The sequence below is a fragment of the Cupressus sempervirens genome, chromosome 11 (genome assembly GCF_028749045.1).
Source record: "Cupressus sempervirens isolate cs-2001-9-10 chromosome 11, ASM2874904v1, whole genome shotgun sequence".
Classification (NCBI taxonomy): domain Eukaryota; kingdom Viridiplantae; phylum Streptophyta; class Pinopsida; order Cupressales; family Cupressaceae; genus Cupressus; species Cupressus sempervirens.
The window spans coordinates 33,778,409-33,798,229 of record NC_143128.1 but is presented as its reverse complement, the minus strand read 5'-3'; the positions used below and the strand labels follow the sequence as shown (position 1 = coordinate 33,798,229).

Sequence of the window (19,821 nt, the reverse complement as noted above, 5' to 3'; positions counted from 1 at the left end):
TTGAGGAAGCATGCATGACATTTAGTAGAGATGAGGATAACAAAGTCGGAAGGCACAATTTGCAGAATTTCTATTACAGCACTTTTATCACTGTTGTTTAAATTGAAATAAATTGAGCTGTCTCCAAAACTTCCTTGTGAAACTTTAGCAATCTTGTTTCTTCATTCATTATGCAATTACATGTCAAAGAGGTTATTCTATGGAAAACCCAAAAAAGCCCGTCTAGCTCAGTTGGTAGAGCGCAAGGCTCTTAACCTTGTGGTCGTGGGTTCGAGCCCCACGGTGGGCGAGATCCTACCTTGATCTTTTTCGTGGTGTTGCTTATCATCATTTAACATTATGGCAGATTTTCCTCTTCACTCCTTAATCTCGCACCACGACTCCTTACACAATTTGTTCAAGTCTTCCCATCTTTCTCGCAGAGTTTCAGTAAATAGAAGCAGCCTAGTTCCTCCAGTGTTAATAGTGGTTAGAGCGTCGTGCTAATAACGCGAAGGTCGCAGGTTCGAGACCTGCATAGGCCACGTTCTACTTTCTAGCATTACCCTAGAAATATATTTTGCTGTCGAATAGACTTTTAACTGCCACAATCTGAATTTTACTGAAGAAGTTGTACCCACAGTGGATCATAGAGTGTCATCACAATTCCTATTGAAGTTTTGAGATGTACCATTACAGTGCTATTTTAAACATCAGTGCAATTGAAATACTGCAGAGTAAATTGAAAAGCTGGGTATAAAGATTATCCGTTTTTGTTTATTTTCATCATGTTTCCAGATGATATTTTTGTGGACTGTTCTAGCAGTTATTTGTGAAGTTCCCAAGTGCTCTAAAATTGGGCAAGACATTCCTCAACAAAAAGGTTGGAAATTGATAACGTATTACAATTGAAATATCAAAACCAAAAATGTTATGTATCTAAAGTATTTCTATTTCATCTGTAAAACAAAAGTGTTTTCAAGTAATTTCATCACCATCTAAGATACATAGTTTAAAATTGACAAGTAGCCATTCCTAAAACAACTAAACAAAAAACTAAGAATTTCTTGGGAGCACTGTAGCTAATCATTTTTTGATAATTATAAAAAGAAGTTTGACACCAAAAAATTCTTGAATATTTGAACATTGTACAGGGAAAATAGCTATTTTAGACATTCGAAGCTTCAAAATATACTTAAATTAGATATGGTAGCATGCAAGAAAAATCTAGATGCAAATTGAAAAAACATGATTCAATGCAAAATGCTAAACGATCTGGATTTGAACCATCACAATGCAAAGGTTGACAAATGGTTTAGTTTTTAATTTTCCACAACAAGCTCCAGACCTACATAAATGCATAAAGATTCAACCATTGTGCATCCAGAACTCCATTATCTACAGCTTAATGTAACGAAAACATGGAAACCGATGTAAATAAGATAATCTAGGTGTACACACAATAGTATTTAGTACAGGCAAAACAAGCACTCTAATAAAAGACACATATAAAAAAATAAAAGAGACTCTCCCAACAACTAAAAGCACCTCCATACTGCAAATTTAAGACCAATATAATAATTTTCTTGCATAGCATATATCATAGAACCGATCAGATGATAGAAATTAAACCAAACCATCAAAAGGTAGGACCAATATATAAAGTCACTTATCTCAAATTTATTTTGGCTTAGAGGTGGAAAAATCCTCCTTGCATTCCTTCTTAAACAATCGTCTTACTTGAAAGTAATCTAATCACACATAGTTAGCTACACTTCTTTTTCAAGTGCTGAGAACAAACATCTTATTTGACGTTTGGAAGTCATGGAGGAAAGTCATATACAAGTCTAATTTAGATGTTATCATGCAACTCTTTAACCGGCATTTAGATTTCTACACATTATGACCAAATGACAAACGAGATCAACAACTAAAATTAAAGCAGTTGTATAAAAATTCTAAAGAAACAATTAACATATATCTAGTCAGTATTCTCTTTAGGTAAAAAAATGCACTTTCACAATATACTAGTAATACAACAAACAGAAAATGCACAAGGAATAAAGATGTGCAAACTACCTGAACTTTGCCAAAAGTTCACTTGTCACTTAAGGCATTCAACAGATGTATCCTGATATTACATAAATTTCTTGTAACCTATTTTAAAGATGGCTATAAATGCTTTCTGGCAACACATCTTTGATCTTGTGATTCTCTGAGAGGACCTCCAGCTGATGACATCTTCCGATTTGGAACTTTTGTATATTTTTGTTCCATTCCTTCACTTCAAAACATTTTGTTGATATCCTTTTGTGTGTTTTTGTTCCATTCCTTGCTTCAAAAGATTTTGCCTTTTCACCTTGATACATGCAGTGGTAAGCCTTCAACTGGCAAGTCCATGTTATGATTCCCTCTTTTGGAGCACTGTATACCTTGAAAGTTTCTGACAATGATGTCTGAGTTCTTAAACATTTTTTTCAGAATTCTGATCAGCCCTTCTATTGTCTTATTTAGGCATTGTACCACCTTCACTACTTGATGAATCCACCAAACTATGATCCTTACTCAGAAGCAGTTCTTGTTTATCCCTTGGGCTATCAGTGAAGATATTCATATTGCTAAAAACAATACATTGTCTCCTCGAAATTGGTGTTTTTACCATAGCAACTTTCCTTACCTTTGAAATCCAAAAGCTTAACTTGTCCAACTGCACTTTAGCTGTAATGTCTATGGACATTACAGCTTTAGAAGTCAAAATTGCTGTTTGCATTAATCTCTTTTAAGATTGAAATGTTTCGGAGCTATAGCTTTCTTTGTCTAAAACATTTCAATCTCATAAGAGATGAACAAAAACAACAAACTGAAACTATAGCAAACAGAAAATGCTACACCTTACAAGTAGTTAGTTTTGAAAGACCAAACAACTGTTACCAAATAAAGAGACATATCTCAGCTATCAATAAACAAGAGAAACCACAATGAACAGTATCATGCATCGGTTGTTGTTAATACAGATCAATCATGTATATCTACTTACACCAATGGTTGAGGAAGCCTGGACAGCCTGAACTGTGTTGAATTGAGTGTTTCTGGATATGAAATTATACCTTGAGCTGAGAAAAAATACCTTTAGCCTTCGCTTTGATAAAATCGTTGTTGGCTTTCAGATCATTCAGAGAGAATGCTAAGAAGGTCACCTGGGTTAGAAGGCAGGAACATATGGTGTCGAATTCAAGTTCTACTTACACCAATGGTTGAGGAAGCCTGGAGAGCCTGAACTGTGTTGAATTGAGTGTTTCTGGATATGAAATTATACCTTGAGCTGAGAAAAAATACCTTTAGCCTTCGCTTTGATAAAATCGTTGTTGGCTTTCAGATCATTCAGAGAGAATGCTAAGAAGGTCACCTGGGTTAGAAGGCAGGAACATATGGTGTCGAATTCAAGTTCACAAAGAAGAAAGGAATGTGGCAAGGCAGCTAAACATCTAAACTTCCAGATGCATTTGATGATGATAACACGCCAACAATCGAAGATAGCATTGTGAACTGAAGAATATCTTGGAAGGGAATCTTTCCAGGACCATGGGAAATGGAAAAGAGAGGGTTAAGGGACCAAAAAGTTTAGCCCATAACACTAACATGCTGGCAAGCCCAAAAGAAATGCTTAGAAGTTTCATTTTTACCACAAAAAGGACATGAAGGGGCGGGATTGACTAGAATCTAGGCAGTTTAGCATGTAGAAGTTTTCAAGTAGTGAGTTGAGACTGGCCAGCAGGTTTTGACTTCCAAATTTGAAGGGTAAGTTTATTCCACATAGGCTTATTGCATGTTTAGATTTGTATTTCCATAGAAAGTTAAGACAATCAGAGATGGGCATGTTAGGCAAAAGTTTCTTATAGAGGACCTCTCAGGACCTTGAGAGGAAAGGATTGAAGCCTATAACCAATCCTTCAGAAAGCATGTATGAGAATTTGTAGAGACGAGGATAAGAAGGCTGGAAGACACAATTTGCTGAATTTCTATTACAGCAGTTTTATCAGTGTTGTTTAAATTGAAGCATGATTTGAATGTCTCCATGACTTAATATGAAACTTGAGTAATTAAATGTCAACTAAATCCGTCAAGCTCAGTTGGTAGAGCGCAAGGCTCTTAACCTTGTGGTCGTGGGTTCGAGCCCCACGGTGGGCGATTTTACTATTGAATTTTCTTCGGGAAGTGTTGTGTTACATCTTTTAACATTATACCAGATTTTCCCTTTTAACTTCTTAATCTCGCATAACGATTCAATTTGTGTAAATATTCTTTTCTTTGCCGCGGTTTTAGTAAATAAAACCCTATGAGGAGTAGCAGGCCCTAAATTAAACGGGATATGGCCTATTAGCTCAGTTGGTTAGAGCGTCGTGCTAATAACGCGAAGGTCGCAGGTTCGAGACCTGCATAGGCCATGGCATACCGCTAAATTTGTTATTGTCAAGGTTTCTGACTGTTACTATATTTGTTTTATTGAGGTTTGGCCATAGTGCATTCAAAACTCCAATATCTACACCTTAATGCAAAGAAAACGTGGAAACCAATGTAAATAAGATGACCCAGGTGTATAGACAATTCAGGTAAATAAGTTCTTCAATGAAAGAACATATTTTTAAAACAAATGTAAAAACTCAAGTTTATACCAATGCATGTATCATACAGGAACAGCAGCAGATCAGAAGATCAGATGATAGATATTAAACTAAACCATGAAAAGCTAGAACCAATAGATAAAGTCAGTCCCTTCTGTCAAATTCATTTTACCTTAGAAAGGTGGAAAAAAACCCTTCTTACATTCATAACTTCTCAAACAATCCTCTTACTTGAAGTAATATGTGCACGTCAAAATCACACGTCTGCATTTCCAAGTGCTGAGAACAATATCCTATTTGACACTGGAAGCCATGGAGGAAAGTCAAATACAAGCCTAATTTACACTGTCATGTCATTATGCAACCCTTTAAGTAACACCCATTTAAAAGAGTGCACATAATGATCGAATAACAAACAAAATCAGTATCACCAACTAAAATCAAAGCAGTAGTTGTATAAAAAGTCTAAAGAAACAATTAACATATATCTATTCAGTATTTTCTTTAGGAGAAGTCTAAAGGAACAATTAACATATATCTAAGTATTTTCTTTAGGAAAATGCATTTTCACAATATACTAGTAATACAACAAACAAAAAATGCACAAGGAATAAAAATGTGCAAAAGTTCGCTTGTTAGTGAAGGCATTCAACAGATGTATCCTGGTGTTACATATTTCTTGTAACCCATTATTTAGATGGTTGTAAATACTTTCTTCAATAGCCTGAACCCAGATGCCTTTGTTGAACTATTCAAAGTGCACTTTAGCTTGTGCTGCCCTCACTGTGATATCATCCACCCCCATTAGAAGTTGCACTTTATTGTCTATCATGGTCGTAGACTTGGCAGTGATATGAAAATAATAAGTATTAACAGTGTTTGTAGTTCCCCACATGAATACTGTTATCAACTTCCATGTCCATATTGGAATTATGAAAAGCTTCATTGTAGCTTCATTGGCACCATCTATATTTATCATAGACTCCTTAGGACATTTCTCTACAACCTCGGGATCAACCTTGCCTTTTTCCACTACATGCTTGGCATGCAAATCCAAAAATTCGAACTTCCTTGATTCCTACATTACCAGCTTTAAAATAAATAAATCATTTGGCAATCCTATATGCAAAGGAATAGCCAATAAATCATTTGACAATCCTACAATCAAGCTATTCACTAACAATGCAAGACAACGCCAAAAAATTATTAAAACATTACATGCAATCCAATTCAAAATTGATCAATACACACTATAAACATTTAATTGAAAAGAGAGAAATAAAATGGCATATAAATCACTAAAGCATTTTAATATTCACAATTATAATCACATATCTAAATTCAATTCCCAAATCTACAGATTACTCTGTTCCACTGCAAAATCTGACATTGCACATACTTAATCATCATTATTTTCAAATAAAATCACAATAATGCTCAAATAATGACCACAAATCTACCAACTATGCTGATACAAAACATAACAACTTTTATATACTGTCCCATTTTCTCACAACAGCCAAAATAACCTCCAACGCCGTGACATAAACTTGAAATAGAATGTAACTAGTCCCCTCAACACCCTGTACAGTCCATGGTATTGTGGAGAGAATGTTGTGTGTAAGGCTGACCTGAAGTGGAACAGAACCTCTGAGTGCCTGCCTGGTTTCGAGCCCATGACCACCAATAATCAAAGCTGTATGGTGCTCACTAAATCAATGATCCCTCCAATGTAACATTTGTATTGCTGGATTATGTCAATTTTGATCTTTTGGTATTCTTAGGCTCACTCATTCTAATGATGGATCATTAAGTATAATTTGAAACATTGATCATTCAGAAACATAATGAGAATGTTGTGTGTAAGGCTGACCTGAAGTGGAACAGAACCTCTGAGTGCCTGCCTGGTTTCGAGCCCATGACCACCAATAATCAAAGCTGTATGGTGCTCACTAGATCAATGATCCCTCCAATGTAACATTTGTATTGCTGGATTATGTCAATTTTGATCTTTTGGTATTCTTAGGCTCACTCATTCTAATGATGGATCATTAAGTATAATTTGAAATATTGATCATTCAGAAGCATAATATAGAAGAATTGAATATTATTAAACAGGTACCATACAATTACAAGATTGCATAGACAAGTGTAAAAAACAAAAGACAACTACTGCTTGGGTTTCACACACAATCTGGACAATTGAAGTTCGCTCCCCACTCCCTGCATTCACATTAAAAGAGGAAGAGTGGTAGTTTTATAAGCCTCGCAGAAACTTGAATTTTCAAAAAGAAAGTAGCTATTTCAAGATTACAAAAGATGGAAATAGAAATGATTTTAACACATCACATGAATCATACTAGAGCAGAAGAAGAAAGAAGACAAAATATTGAGAAAATTTAAGGCAAGATTCCAACTTTGAGAAAAAGTAAAATTGTCATCATAGAGATATGCAGATAGTTAGCATCAGCAAGCCCAGAAGGCAGGGCACCGCACTCAGCAACAGTTAGTATAGAAGAGGAGAAGGCCTCTTATACATATGTAGAAATATCTCAGGAGCTGTTAAAACAATCTGGAAATTAAAACAGAAATACAATTCTCATTAACTTGAATTTTGATACATTGAAAAATAGTGTTTTGAACTATATAAAGTAGTGGCTATATCTAACTTCATGTCTTCAACTGAGGTATCAAATGATGTCAAAAAAATTCAATTTTGGATAATATGTGATTTAACTACTTAGAGATAAGGTTTCAGTTGATGCACCCTATAGGAGTGTTCATTGATACTTGATTCTCATTGCACCAATGATTATCCATTTAATCACCTAATAGTGGTTCACAAAATGTCTAGTAGTGCTTCACGAATCTCCACTAGTGGTTCACAAATCTCTGTTAGTGGTTCATACATCACCAATAATGGTGCACAAATAAATCAATCATAGATTAAAAATGACAAAAATTGTCCAAAAATGACCAATAATTAGTATATAGATGATCCACTATTGATATGATCCTTTGCAATTCATGACGAGGGCTTAACCGTCTCTTGTGATCCTTCGCGATTCGTGACAAGGGCTTAACCGCCTCTTGTGTACTATAAGTTGAGTGATTGTATCAGATGGTAGATTGGTCTTTTGGCACAACAGCAACCCAACTCTAACAAGTGGTATTAGAGCTTGATCACATGTTCGAAACCTCAAACTCTTGGGCAACAACAAGGGGGAGATTGTTGGCAAAATGTTTAATGCTCCCCTTGAGATTCATGGCAAGGGCTTACTGCCGCTTGTGTACTATAAATTAAATGGTTGTATCAGACACTAACTAATCGATCTTTGGCAGAATTGCAACCCCAATAGAGTTCATTGGAGGACTGCTATTATGAAGTTGTAGAACATAGCAGCCATGTCCACATAACAAAGGCCCTATCGATTCCCACATACATCATCTAAAGGTAGAAAATAACCACTTTTAATACTGAGCTCTACAAATCACCTCCAACATGCAAAGGAATTAACGAGGACAGGTTTGTCACAAATTATCAGTCACAGCTGCGATGAATGACCCTCATTTTGGCATCAAAAAGACCAAATAGTGCACCAAACTATCACCAAACACCAGAGACTGAAGGAAAAATACAGCTGAGAATAGTTGATTAACTCAGCATAGTGCAAATGCTGAAGCCAAAAAAAATCACTACTCTGCAATAGTGTAAAGTTACAGATAATTTGTAAATAGAAGGGAACACATAATGTTTCTGACTTATAATTGCATAGAGGCATGTAAAAGCATGCATTCATCACTACTATATAATATAAACTTAGAGAGTATCTCTTTGTCTCCTGATTCATAACTACTATTTAATCATGTCTGCCCGTCTATAGCTCAGTTGGTAGAGCGCAAGGCTCTTAACCTTGTGGTCGTGGGTTCGAGCCCCACGGTGGGCGAAAGCAATATTCTATGCGCTGTTATTTTCTATCATTTAACATTTTGCCAGGTTTTCCTTTCACTTCTTAATCTCGCACAACGAGTTCTAAGACAATATATGCAGATTTCCCCTTCTTTGCTGCATCGTTTTAAGGAATCGTCCGAATTTCGATATTAAAGCATAAAATTCAAATTGGCCTATTAGCTCAGTTGGTTAGAGCGTCGTGCTAATAACGCGAAGGTCGCAGGTTCGAAACCTGCATAGGCCATTTTGTTGCATTAAATTGTCGTTGTTTGAGTTATTCTGAAGCTGTGAGTTTTATTTATGGCGGTTCATAGGTCTTTTTCAGTCCTCTGCTGTCATTATTGAAGTTTTGATTTGTATCATTTATGTCTCATAGATTGCTACTAAACATCAGTGCAATTGAAATACTGCAGACTAAATCGAAAAGCTGAGTATAATGATCATCCACTTTTTTGTTATTTTGATTATCTTTCTAGATGCTGCATCATGAATGTCCTTAAAATGATTCTTCAATGTGCCTTGCGGGCTAAAAGATTTAGCAGTTATTTGTGAAGTTCCTAAGTGCTGTATAATTGGGCACGACATTCTTTTAGAAAAAAAGTTTGAAATTGATAACTTATTACAACTGAAATAGCAAAACCAAAAATGAAGAATTACTTGATTACTGCACCTAAAGCATTTCCACTTCATCTGTAAAACAAAAGTGTTTCCAGAGTATTTTCATCACCATCTAAATGGATACTTTGAAATTGAGAACTTGCGTCTACTGAAACAGCTAAACCAAAAAAATCCTAATATTTGAACATTATAAGCCCCAAAATAGACCTAAACTAGACATGGCAGCCGGCAAGAAAATATAGATTCAAATTGCAAAGGTATGACTCAATGGAAAATACTAAACAATCTGGATTTGAACCATCACGCAAATGGTTTAATTTTCAACAACAAAACTCCAAACCTACATAATTGCATAGAGGTTTAGCAATTGTGCAAGAAGACGTGGAAACCAATGTAAATAAGATGACATATTAAAAACAAAACAACAACTCTTCGAACAACGAAAAGCACCTCCATTATGCAAATTTTGCACCAATACAATATTTTTTTCTTGTAAAACATATGTCATACAGGAATGATAGATATTAAACCAAACCATGAAAAGCTAGGACCAATAGATGAAGTCTGTTGTTTCAAATTTATTTTGGGTGTATGCTTTTTCGCAATATACTTGTAATACAACGAACATAAAATGTATAAAGAATAAAAAAGTGCAAACAACTCAGTGTAATCTAGAGACTCGCACCCCCCCATACCAAATCTTAAAGTACTCATCCTCAAGACGTCCCCACACCAGGTACTTGAGTACCCAAGCACCCCCACCTCCACCTTTTTGTAATGTTACTATTAGGTATGTAATACGTTACTATGTTGAATGTCAATGGTTCTAATTCATGTTGCAATTTTGCTATGTTCAAGTATTTTGATTTGGTATGTTCTAGTTAACTACTGAAACATCATTTCAAGTTCTATATGTATACTATCCAACAACCCTCTCTGCTGACCCGTCCTCCCTTTGTCGCTGTCCCCCACCATCCCGAAAATGAGGCTCATTTTCCCCACATCTTGGAAACTCACCCTGCCATCCCGAAGTACCCTGTAGTGGTGTAACACTGAGACAACCTGAACGTTGCCAAATGTTCACTTCTCAATGAAGGCATTCAACAGATGTATCTTGGTATTACCTATTTCTTGTAACCTATTCTTAAGATGTTGTAAATGCTTTCTGGCAGCATATCTTTGATCTAGTGATTCTCTACAGGTGTTGCTTCATTTTTCCCATCAAGTCCTTTAGTCTTTCTTCAATAGTCTGAACCCAGATGCCTTTGTTCAATTATTCAACTGCAGTTTAGCTTGTGCTGCCCTCACTTTGATATCATCCATTCCCATTAGAAATTGCACTTTGTGGTCTGTCATGGTCGTAGACTTTATTAATGCTCGGGGACTTAGTGCAGTGATATGAAAAGAATCAGTAATAAGTGTTTGATAGTTCCCCACATGAATATTGTTATCTACTTCCATATGATATTGGAATTATGAAAAGCTTCATTGTCACCATCTATATTTGTCATAGATTCCTTAGGACCTTTCTCTGCAACCTCAAGGTCAACCTTACCATTTTCCACTTCATGCTTGGCATGCAAATCCAATAACATTCTAACTTCCTTGATTCCTACATCACCAGCTTCAAAAGAAATAAATTATTTGACAATCCTATATGCAAAGGAATAACTAATGAATCATTTGACAATCCAATTTGCAAAGGAACAATCAATAAATCATTGACAATTCTAAAATCAAACTATTCACTAAAAATGCAAGACCACACCATAAATCTATTAAAACATTACATGCAATCCAATTCAAAATTGATTAATGCCACACTCTAATAAACATTTAATGAAACCAGAGAAAATAAATTGGCATATAAATCACTAACGCATCTTCCATATTCACAAATACAATCACATATCTAAATTCAATTCACAAATCTACAGATTACTCTGTTTCACTGCAAAAATTGACATTGCACATACTTAATTATCATTATTTTCAAATAACATCTTAGTAATGTTTAAATTAAGATTACAAATCTACCAATTATGCTGATACAAGACATTAGATGAAATGATTTGATGAAGTCAGTTGTGGATGTGTTGAAGTCGGCAACTTTTAAATTTACTGTCCCATTTTCTTTCCACGAAACCGATCTTTGTTTTCAATCTTGACAGAGGAATTTTGTAGGTAACAGTTAGACACCTCAAATTTTGATACATTGGGAAATAGTGTTTTGAACTTAATAAGGGAAGATACTAATTAGTGGCTGTATCTGGTAATTTTTGTGTTCAATTGAAGTATCAAATGATGTCTAAATATCACAATTTTTGTTGTTGTTCTTGTATGTGACTTAACTACTTATCATTGCACTCTACAGAATATATTATGCATGGAAGGGTCAAAAAGTGGTTCACAAAATGTTAAGTAGTGCTTCACTAACCTCTACGAGTGATTCATAAATCTTCAATAATGGTTCATACATCTTCAATAATGGTTCATAAATCACCAAGAGTGGTGCACAAATGAATCACTCATAGATCACAAACAACAAAAAATGTTTAAAATGATCAATTATTAGTATATAAATGATCTACTACTGATATATTCAATGATTAAAACTAAGTGAACCACTATTAGACCCCGATTCACTACTAGATATCTTTCCCTAGCACCCTTAAACTCTTTTTGAAGAACAAATCACAACATAAACTTGCAGAAACTGTGCACACTGTTGTCATGAACTCCAATATGAATCTTCAATGCACATATAATTGCTATTACAGCTGTTTTGGTGAATATTCATTCAAATGATAGTGCCAAAACATGTAAGAGATATATGCATGAAATTTCAACACAGAATACCTTGGAAACAGGGGAGAAGATTAAGGTTACAGGTATGTAAGGACAAGTAGAGTTTGTTGTAGGACTGCTGTTATGAAGTTGTAGAACATGGCAACCATGTGAACATAACAAAGACCCTATCTATTCCTCCGTAGATCGCTTCCAATGATAGAAAACAACCACTATCAGCACTGGCGACAGCTTAAACACCACACATGCTATAATACTTTGGCTGCAAATGTTAACCTTATTAGTCTCTAGCTCTTTTCACCATGGCATTGATCAAGTTTGTCCCAGCAGACAAAGTAACACCTCTGAACTAAGTGTTTGCTTAATCCTTAAAATAGTCCCACTTCTAACCTCTTGTAAGGAGATTATTTAAATATCAGAGGAATCGAAGGATTATCAGGACTTAAATTTTCAAAAAACAAATCAAAAAAATCAATTCTCTAAATAAAACAATAATAAAATATATTAAAGTGTGGAAAAGTAATAAATTATTAAAATAAATGACGAACTTGCTAAGGCCGACATTCCCAAAATTTTGAACAAAGTGCACATTTGTCATCTTAAAACCAGAAAAGAATAGTATTACATTCTCAACTATTGTTAAAAACATACACCAAACAAAATTATTAGCTAAATCAAAATGCTGGCTAATGACAAAAGCCAGTCAAAATACTCCAACTACCCCAGCAGACAAGAGTAGAAACATCTAAACAAGTATCTAGCAAGGAATGGGTAATGTATTCAATGTCATTAGTAGTGAGATAAGGTTTTTAAAGCAAATTGCCACTTTTCCATCGTAAGACTTCAATATGGAAATACATGGAAGAGACAGGTTTAGTGCATTTTAATTCCAAATGGAAGAAGAAATTGTTAAAATAATTTTATAAATGATAGATTGGGCTGGAAAAACAATGCAACAAAGTTTTGCTTTTATGCCAACTCTAAGTATTCTACATAGGTATAAAACAAGAAGAAATCACAAACTTGTCTTGCACCATCAACTGGGGGTGTCTTGATTCTCATGGAACTATCTCACATATGAAAGATTTAATTTGTTCAATTTATTTGTTTGTTGTAAAGACAGGAGGTTAAATCATATAAGAAACTTCATTATTAGATACACTTGAGCTGTAGTAGTTCTGTAATGAATGACCTTGAAGAAAGTATCGATGTTTCACTTATATGAACATCAATGTTAAGCGTTCTATTCATTCTCATGATATTCAAAAAAATCACAGCTTTATGATATGCATTCATGTTCTTCCCAAATCTCCTTAACTTCACAAATCCACTTAGTAATCTGCAACCAGCAGCTCATCTCTCTCTCTCCCGCCTTCGCAGGATCATCTACTATTAACTTTGATAACATCAATCTCAACTATTTTTTAACCTTTTTTTTCATACTTGGATTGCTGTATTAAAATTGGAGATTTCATATAAGGATTCGCGTTAAGAGAGCAATAATCATGAAAGGCTCACATGGTCAGGACAAATAAATCTCAATTTAATAATGGTCCTTTGTAGAATTTTAATGAATACACGAAAGCGAGCATGTTAAACTTTCCAATTGGAATGATACACAAAAACAGTCAACTGCCCGTCTAGCTCAGTTGGTAGAGCGCAAGGCTCTTAACCTTGTGGTCGTGGGTTCGAGCCCCACGGTGGGCGAAATCAATTCTTACTGCTGCACTGTAGTTCACTAATTAATATTTTGGCAGATTTTCCTTTTCGCTTCTTAATCACGCTCAAAGATTTATAAGATTACTTATGCAAATTCCCTTCTTATCACAAGTCTTCTAAGATTTCTAAGATAACTTATGCAAATTCCCTTCTTATCACAAGTCTTCTAAGACTAGCTTATATATACCTATATATATATTACGCCGAGAGTAATCGTTCTCGAGGCGCCTATTTTTATTTAATCTCAATGTTATTTTAGAATTGGAATTTATGAAAAAAAATAGGCGCCTCGAGAACGATTACTCTCGGCGTAATATATATATATAGGTATATATAAGCCAGTAGCAGTCGCGGCGCAACAGATAAATTATTTTTTAATTTTTCCTTTTTTGATATGCTTAGTATTGATTTATTTTTTTCTTTTTAAATTTAGTTGTATAAACTTACTATAAAATTGTAGTCATATAAACTTAGTATAAAATCATTCTTCAACATTTTTTTTTTAATTCTATATATATTGTTTATTTGCATCACTTTGATTCAATCTTATTTTACGAATATTATTAGGTAAATTGTTATATTTAAGAGTATAGTTATGGTTATGGTTAGGGTTAGAAATAGGGTTAGGGTTAGCATTAAGATTTAAATTAAGGTTAGGGTTACAATTAGAGCTAGAGTTAGGGTCAGGATTAGAGTTACAATTAGAGTTAGAGTTATGGTTAGGGCTAGGGCAAGGGCTATTTTAGGATTATGACTATTTTTAGGGTTAGAGTTAGGGTTAGGTTTAGAATTAGAGTTTTGAATCAGGGTTAAGGTTAGAGTTAGGGTTAAGGTTTTAATCAAGACTAAAAAGTAAAGGTTAGGGTTAGCATTAAGATTTAAATTAGGGTTAGGGTTAGAGTTAGGATTTTAATTAGAATTAGGGTTAGGGTTACAATTAGAGCCAGAGTTAGGGTCAGGATTAGAGTTACAAATAGAGTTAGAGTTGTGGTTAGGGTTATTTTAGGATTATGACTATTGTTAGGGTTAGAGTTAGGGTTAGGTTTAGAATCAGAGTTTTGAATTAGGGTTAAGGTTAGAGTTAGGGTTAGGATTTTTGCCAAGATTAAAGTAAGGGTTAAGTTAAAGTTAGAGTTTTGAGTTAGGGTTAAGGTTAGAGTTAGAGTTTTGAGTCAGGGTTAAGGTTAGAGGTAGAGTTTTAGTGAAGATTAAACAAAGGGATATGGTTAGGATTAGAGTCTAATTATGCTAGAGTTAGATTTATAGTTAGAGTTAGAGTTAGGGGTATGATTGGGTTAAGGATTAGGGTCAGTGTTATTGTTAGGGTTAGAATTAGAGTTAGGGTCAAGGTTGGAGATAGGCGTATAGAAAGGGTTAGGGTTAGAGTTAGCTTTAGGGTTAAAATAATTTTTAGGGGTAGAGTTAAAGTCCAATTATGGTAGAGTTAGATTTAGGACCACAATTAGAGGTAGAGGTAGGCTTATAGTTAGGGTTAGGGTTAGGGTTGGAGTTACAAAGACATTTAATATTATGATTAGGGTTAAAATAATTGCTAGGGTTAGAGTTAAAGTCCAATTATGGTAGAGTTAGATTTAGGGCTACAATTAGAGGTAGGGGGAGGGTTACAGTCAGGGTTAGGGTTAGGGTTAGAGTTTCAAAAAGATTAAATATTATGATTAGGGTTAATGTTAGAGTTAGGGTTAACGTTAGAGTTTTGAGTCAACTTTAAGGATAGATTTAGGGTTAGGGCTAGGGCTAATATTAAAGTACAATTATGGTAGAGTTAGATTCGTGGTTAGAGTTTGGGGTACGGTAGGGTTTCGGTTATGGTTATGATTATGGTTGGAGTTAGAGAAAGGGGTAGAGAAAGGATTAGATTTAGGGTTATGGTTAGTGTTAGTTTTACATATTGAGTTAGGGATATGTATAGAGTTACATCAGGGTTAAGGTTAAGGTACGAGTTTGAGTCAAGGTTAAGTTTAGAGTTAAGGTTAGGGTTAGGGTTAGGGTTATATTATAATTATGGTAGAGTTATATTTAGAGTTAGAGTTAGGGGTAGGGGTAGGGTCAGTGTTAGTGTTAGGATTAGAGTTAGGGTTAAGGTTAGGGTTAGGATTGGGGTTAGGGTTAGGTTTAGGGTTAGAGATAGGGTCAAGGTTAAGTTTAGCATTACAATTAGGGTTAGAGATAAGGGTACATAAAAGGTTAGGGTAGGGGTTAGGGTTAGGATTAGGTTTATGGTTAGAATATGAGTTAGGGTTATAGTTTGAGTTAGGGGTAGACAAAGCATTAGAATTATGGTTAGGATTAGAGTTAGGGGAGAAGTAGGACCACGGTCAAAGTTACGGTTATTGTTATGTTTAGAATTACATTTAGGAGGATAGCTCGTTCTCCTTATACATGCCTATTAGCATAATATAACAATATAAGGATTAAAATGTTCCTTATGTAATTTTATAACTTTATTAGTTACATTTATAAATATACAATTAATTAATGTTAATTATGCTTAGCATGAATAGTGTACAATGAAGGAGTACTAAACATTATTGAGGTAATGATTACACTTAAAATGAGTATAAAATGAATATTATGCTTTAGAGTGGGTTAATAGTTAGAAATAACACATCAATTTTATACATAATTTAATGATCAACATATTAATGATATATCTCATGTAAAAGCTTTAATAATACAAAAACAAAGGTCAACAAAAAGCATTTCAAATATTTGGAAGTATAGTTGAGAAGAATTTGAGATAAAAAGTTAAATCGTTTATTTATTATTTCGATACATAGATGGAAGGAGAACAATATCTCCTAGTACAATTATCTGGATAAAGTAATAAATGAAGATTTGAAAAATGTGAAATCATCATATGGACCATGTGTATAGCTCTCCATAATGATGTAAGTACATCACATATTCTTCAGATATTAAAATTGTATTACGACCTTTGTTTGTAATATGATCATCATAGACCTCTTTCATCATGGATGGAAACACATCTACTTTTGCAGATGTGTTGCGTACATATTTGGCAACATCTTCCATCTCCATTATCTCTATCTCTTGTACATGATCAATAGATAAAGCTGCATTCTGAAGTGCTTCTACCATAGTTGTACAACACTGTTTAATTATGCATGCACACTTCTGAAACTCTATCTCAAAAAAATGATTTGACTGTACAAAAGAAGTTGGGCTAATGTCGACAATGCTTGATTGTCTATTAGAGGCTTCCATGCCTGAAAAAATTGAATCTGCAAGCCATCGTCATGAGAACAAACTTCAACTTTCATCCCGTTATTGAAGTTCATGTTTTATTTATACCTTCGGCATTAACAGAATAAAAAAACCTTTAGCATTAACACAATAAAAAAATGAGTATTTCATTATTTCCTTATAAACATATAAATCAATCATCAATACAAAGTTAAATATTTGTAAAATGTTCATAATAAAATGCATGGTTACATAAATATAAACAAAGTAATATTTGTTATTCTATGAAGTATTTACATTCTAATGTGTCAGTATAAAGATTAATGCCTAAAATTTAATATTTATTCTTTTAAAATTGCATATAAAAAAGAAACATAAATTAAAATAAATATATGGTTATGCAACAAAATTAAAAGTATAAGTCTCGTTTTTCTTATTTAAAAATAAATAAATTGGTATTTTAATAAAATATTTGGAAAATGGCAGCATTGCCATCCACTTTTCAAATGTTAATATGTAAAGATTAATTTTAATCTAAATGTAAATTACAAAACTGTTATAATTGAAATAGTAATCTAATTCAGAATGATACTCTAAATCAATATACTACTCTTAATGAAAACATTAGAAATATGTTGAGATATAGTTAACATTATAATAAATTGCTTACTATTATAATATTTAAAAAATGGCGGCATTGCCTTCCATTCTTTAAAGATTGATGCCTAAAAGTTAATATTTATTATTTAAAAATTGCATGAAAAAAATAAACATAAATTAAAATAAAATATATGGCTACTCTAATTTTCAAGTAACAAAATTAAAATTATAAAATTAAGTTTTTATATTTAAAAATAAATAAATTGGCATTTTAATAAAATATTTGAAAAATGGCGGCATTGCCATCCACTTTTCAAATATTAATATGTTATGATTAATTATAATCTAAATGTAAAGTACAAAACTATTTTAAGCAAAATAGTAATCTAATTCAGAATATTAATATACTAATCTTAATAAAAAACTATTATAAATCAAACCACTTTTGTAAATGAAAATAGTAATCATTAAATTTATAAATCGCTTTTTTTAAAAATAAAATATATTGATATGGCGGCATTGCCATCCATATGAAATATTATGGAAAATAAATACAAGATTAATCTAAAAAATACATTGAAAAATATAAAAAACAATAATGCATGAAACATGCAAATGTAATTTTGTATAGAACAATGTAAAAATTTAAAAATGTCATATAACAAATAAATTACAACTAAATGTAAATAGTGTAACTACTATTCTAAATGGAGATAATAATCAAAATGCAAAATAAAACTTAATAGGGAAAAAAAATTTAATAAAAAGCTTACTTTGCTTTTTGGATCTCCTTGTTGATCTTCAAATGTAAAATGCTTTTCTAAATGATGTATCTCCCTTTCTTCTTCCCAAAAAAGTTTGCTCTACCTCTCAAGAGCAATGAAAGCTTTACTCAAACCCTGTCTTCTACAAATCTGTTCTTCTACGAATGAAGAGCAAAAATGAGAGGATATGAGTGTTTTATAATCAGAGAAAAAACTCTTCATCTCCCACGAAGAAACTATTCAATTTCCACTAAAGGAACTCTTCAAATTCCACATCTCCACTCCTCCACTCCTCTACAAAATTCAAATTAATTACTAAAAAATGCCAATAAGACAATATTGCACAACGAAATTAAAAAAAAACAGTGTGTCTACATGTCGTTATCTAGTTTTTTCAAAAAAAAAAATATTAAAAAAAAAATACATTAACCCGCCACGTTATCTATTTTGTTGAAAAAAAATATTAAAAAATAAAATAAAATGGGGTGACAGGCCATCACCCCCGCCACCCCATTGGGCGTTGTTTTATGTGGCAGTAAGACTGCCTGTTAGCGGTAGTTACTGCCACCCTTGACATGCTGTCAGCGGCAGCGCCACTGACATGCATGTCAGGGGCAGCAGTAACTGCCACTGACAGGCGGTCTTACTGCCTTACTCCGTAGCCCACAACCGACATTTTCTTTTTTATTGACATTGTAACTGTCGTGCTGTGGCTGTAGAGAATGCCTCTCGGCGTAATTACACTGAGTTGTACCTATGGCGCATCACAAGTCTTCTGCTGTCACTATTGAAGCTTTTAGTTGTATCATTAATATTGTCTCGGTGTGTGCTGATGATTATCCAACTTTTTATGTTGATTTTATCTTTTAGATGATGCATCTTTAATGTCCTTCAAATGATTGTTCAATGTGTCTTGTGGGCTAAAGATTTAGCAGTTATTTGTGAAGTTACCAAGTGCTGTATAATTTGGCACGACATAAAAAATAATTTAAAGTTTGAAATTGATAACTTATTACAATTGAAATAGCAAAATAAAAACCGAAGTCACTCAAATTTTTACTTCTATTTCCATTTCATCATGCTTCTAGAGTAATTTATATCATCACCATCTAAGATATTGGTAACTTGTCAATACTGAAAGAACTAAATAAAAAAAATCTGAATATTTGACACAAAAATAGGTATTTTAGACATTGAAAGCTCTAAAATATATCTAAACTAGGTATCACAATACAAAGGTTAACAAATGGTCTAATTTTCAACAACGCCTCTTCAAACTGACATAAATGCATAGAAGTATTCATAACTTGTCAAATAATCCTCCTTGCATTCATAGCCTCTCAAACAATCCTCTTATTTGAAGTAATATATAGAAGAATAAATCACAAATAGATAGCTAGACTGCTTTTCCATGCCAAGGAGGAAAGTCAAATACAAGTCTAATTTACATGTCATCATGTCATCTTGCAACCCTTTAACTAGCAGTTAGAATACTGCACATAATGATCAAATGACAAACAAAATCAACAATAAT

General features: G+C 33.5%; 6 non-coding genes across 6 annotated transcripts; all 6 read left to right on the top strand.

The window, feature by feature from the left end:
- Positions 1 to 216: 216 nt before the first annotated feature.
- On the top strand, positions 217 to 289 carry TRNAK-CUU (transfer RNA lysine (anticodon CUU)). The gene has a single exon. It is a non-coding gene; the product is annotated as a tRNA-Lys (tRNA).
- A 3,805-nt stretch (positions 290 to 4,094) lies between these two features.
- Positions 4,095 to 4,167, top strand: TRNAK-CUU (transfer RNA lysine (anticodon CUU)). Its single transcript has one exon. It is a non-coding gene; the product is annotated as a tRNA-Lys (tRNA).
- A 183-nt stretch (positions 4,168 to 4,350) lies between these two features.
- TRNAI-AAU (transfer RNA isoleucine (anticodon AAU)) lies at positions 4,351 to 4,424 on the top strand. Its single transcript has one exon. It is a non-coding gene; the product is annotated as a tRNA-Ile (tRNA).
- Positions 4,425 to 8,473: 4,049 nt separating this feature from the next.
- TRNAK-CUU (transfer RNA lysine (anticodon CUU)) lies at positions 8,474 to 8,548 on the top strand. Its single transcript has one exon. It is a non-coding gene; the product is annotated as a tRNA-Lys (tRNA).
- Positions 8,549 to 8,723: 175 nt separating this feature from the next.
- Positions 8,724 to 8,797, top strand: TRNAI-AAU (transfer RNA isoleucine (anticodon AAU)). The gene has a single exon. It is a non-coding gene; the product is annotated as a tRNA-Ile (tRNA).
- A 4,816-nt stretch (positions 8,798 to 13,613) lies between these two features.
- Positions 13,614 to 13,686, top strand: TRNAK-CUU (transfer RNA lysine (anticodon CUU)). The gene has a single exon. It is a non-coding gene; the product is annotated as a tRNA-Lys (tRNA).
- The last annotated feature ends 6,135 nt before the right edge of the window (positions 13,687 to 19,821 follow it).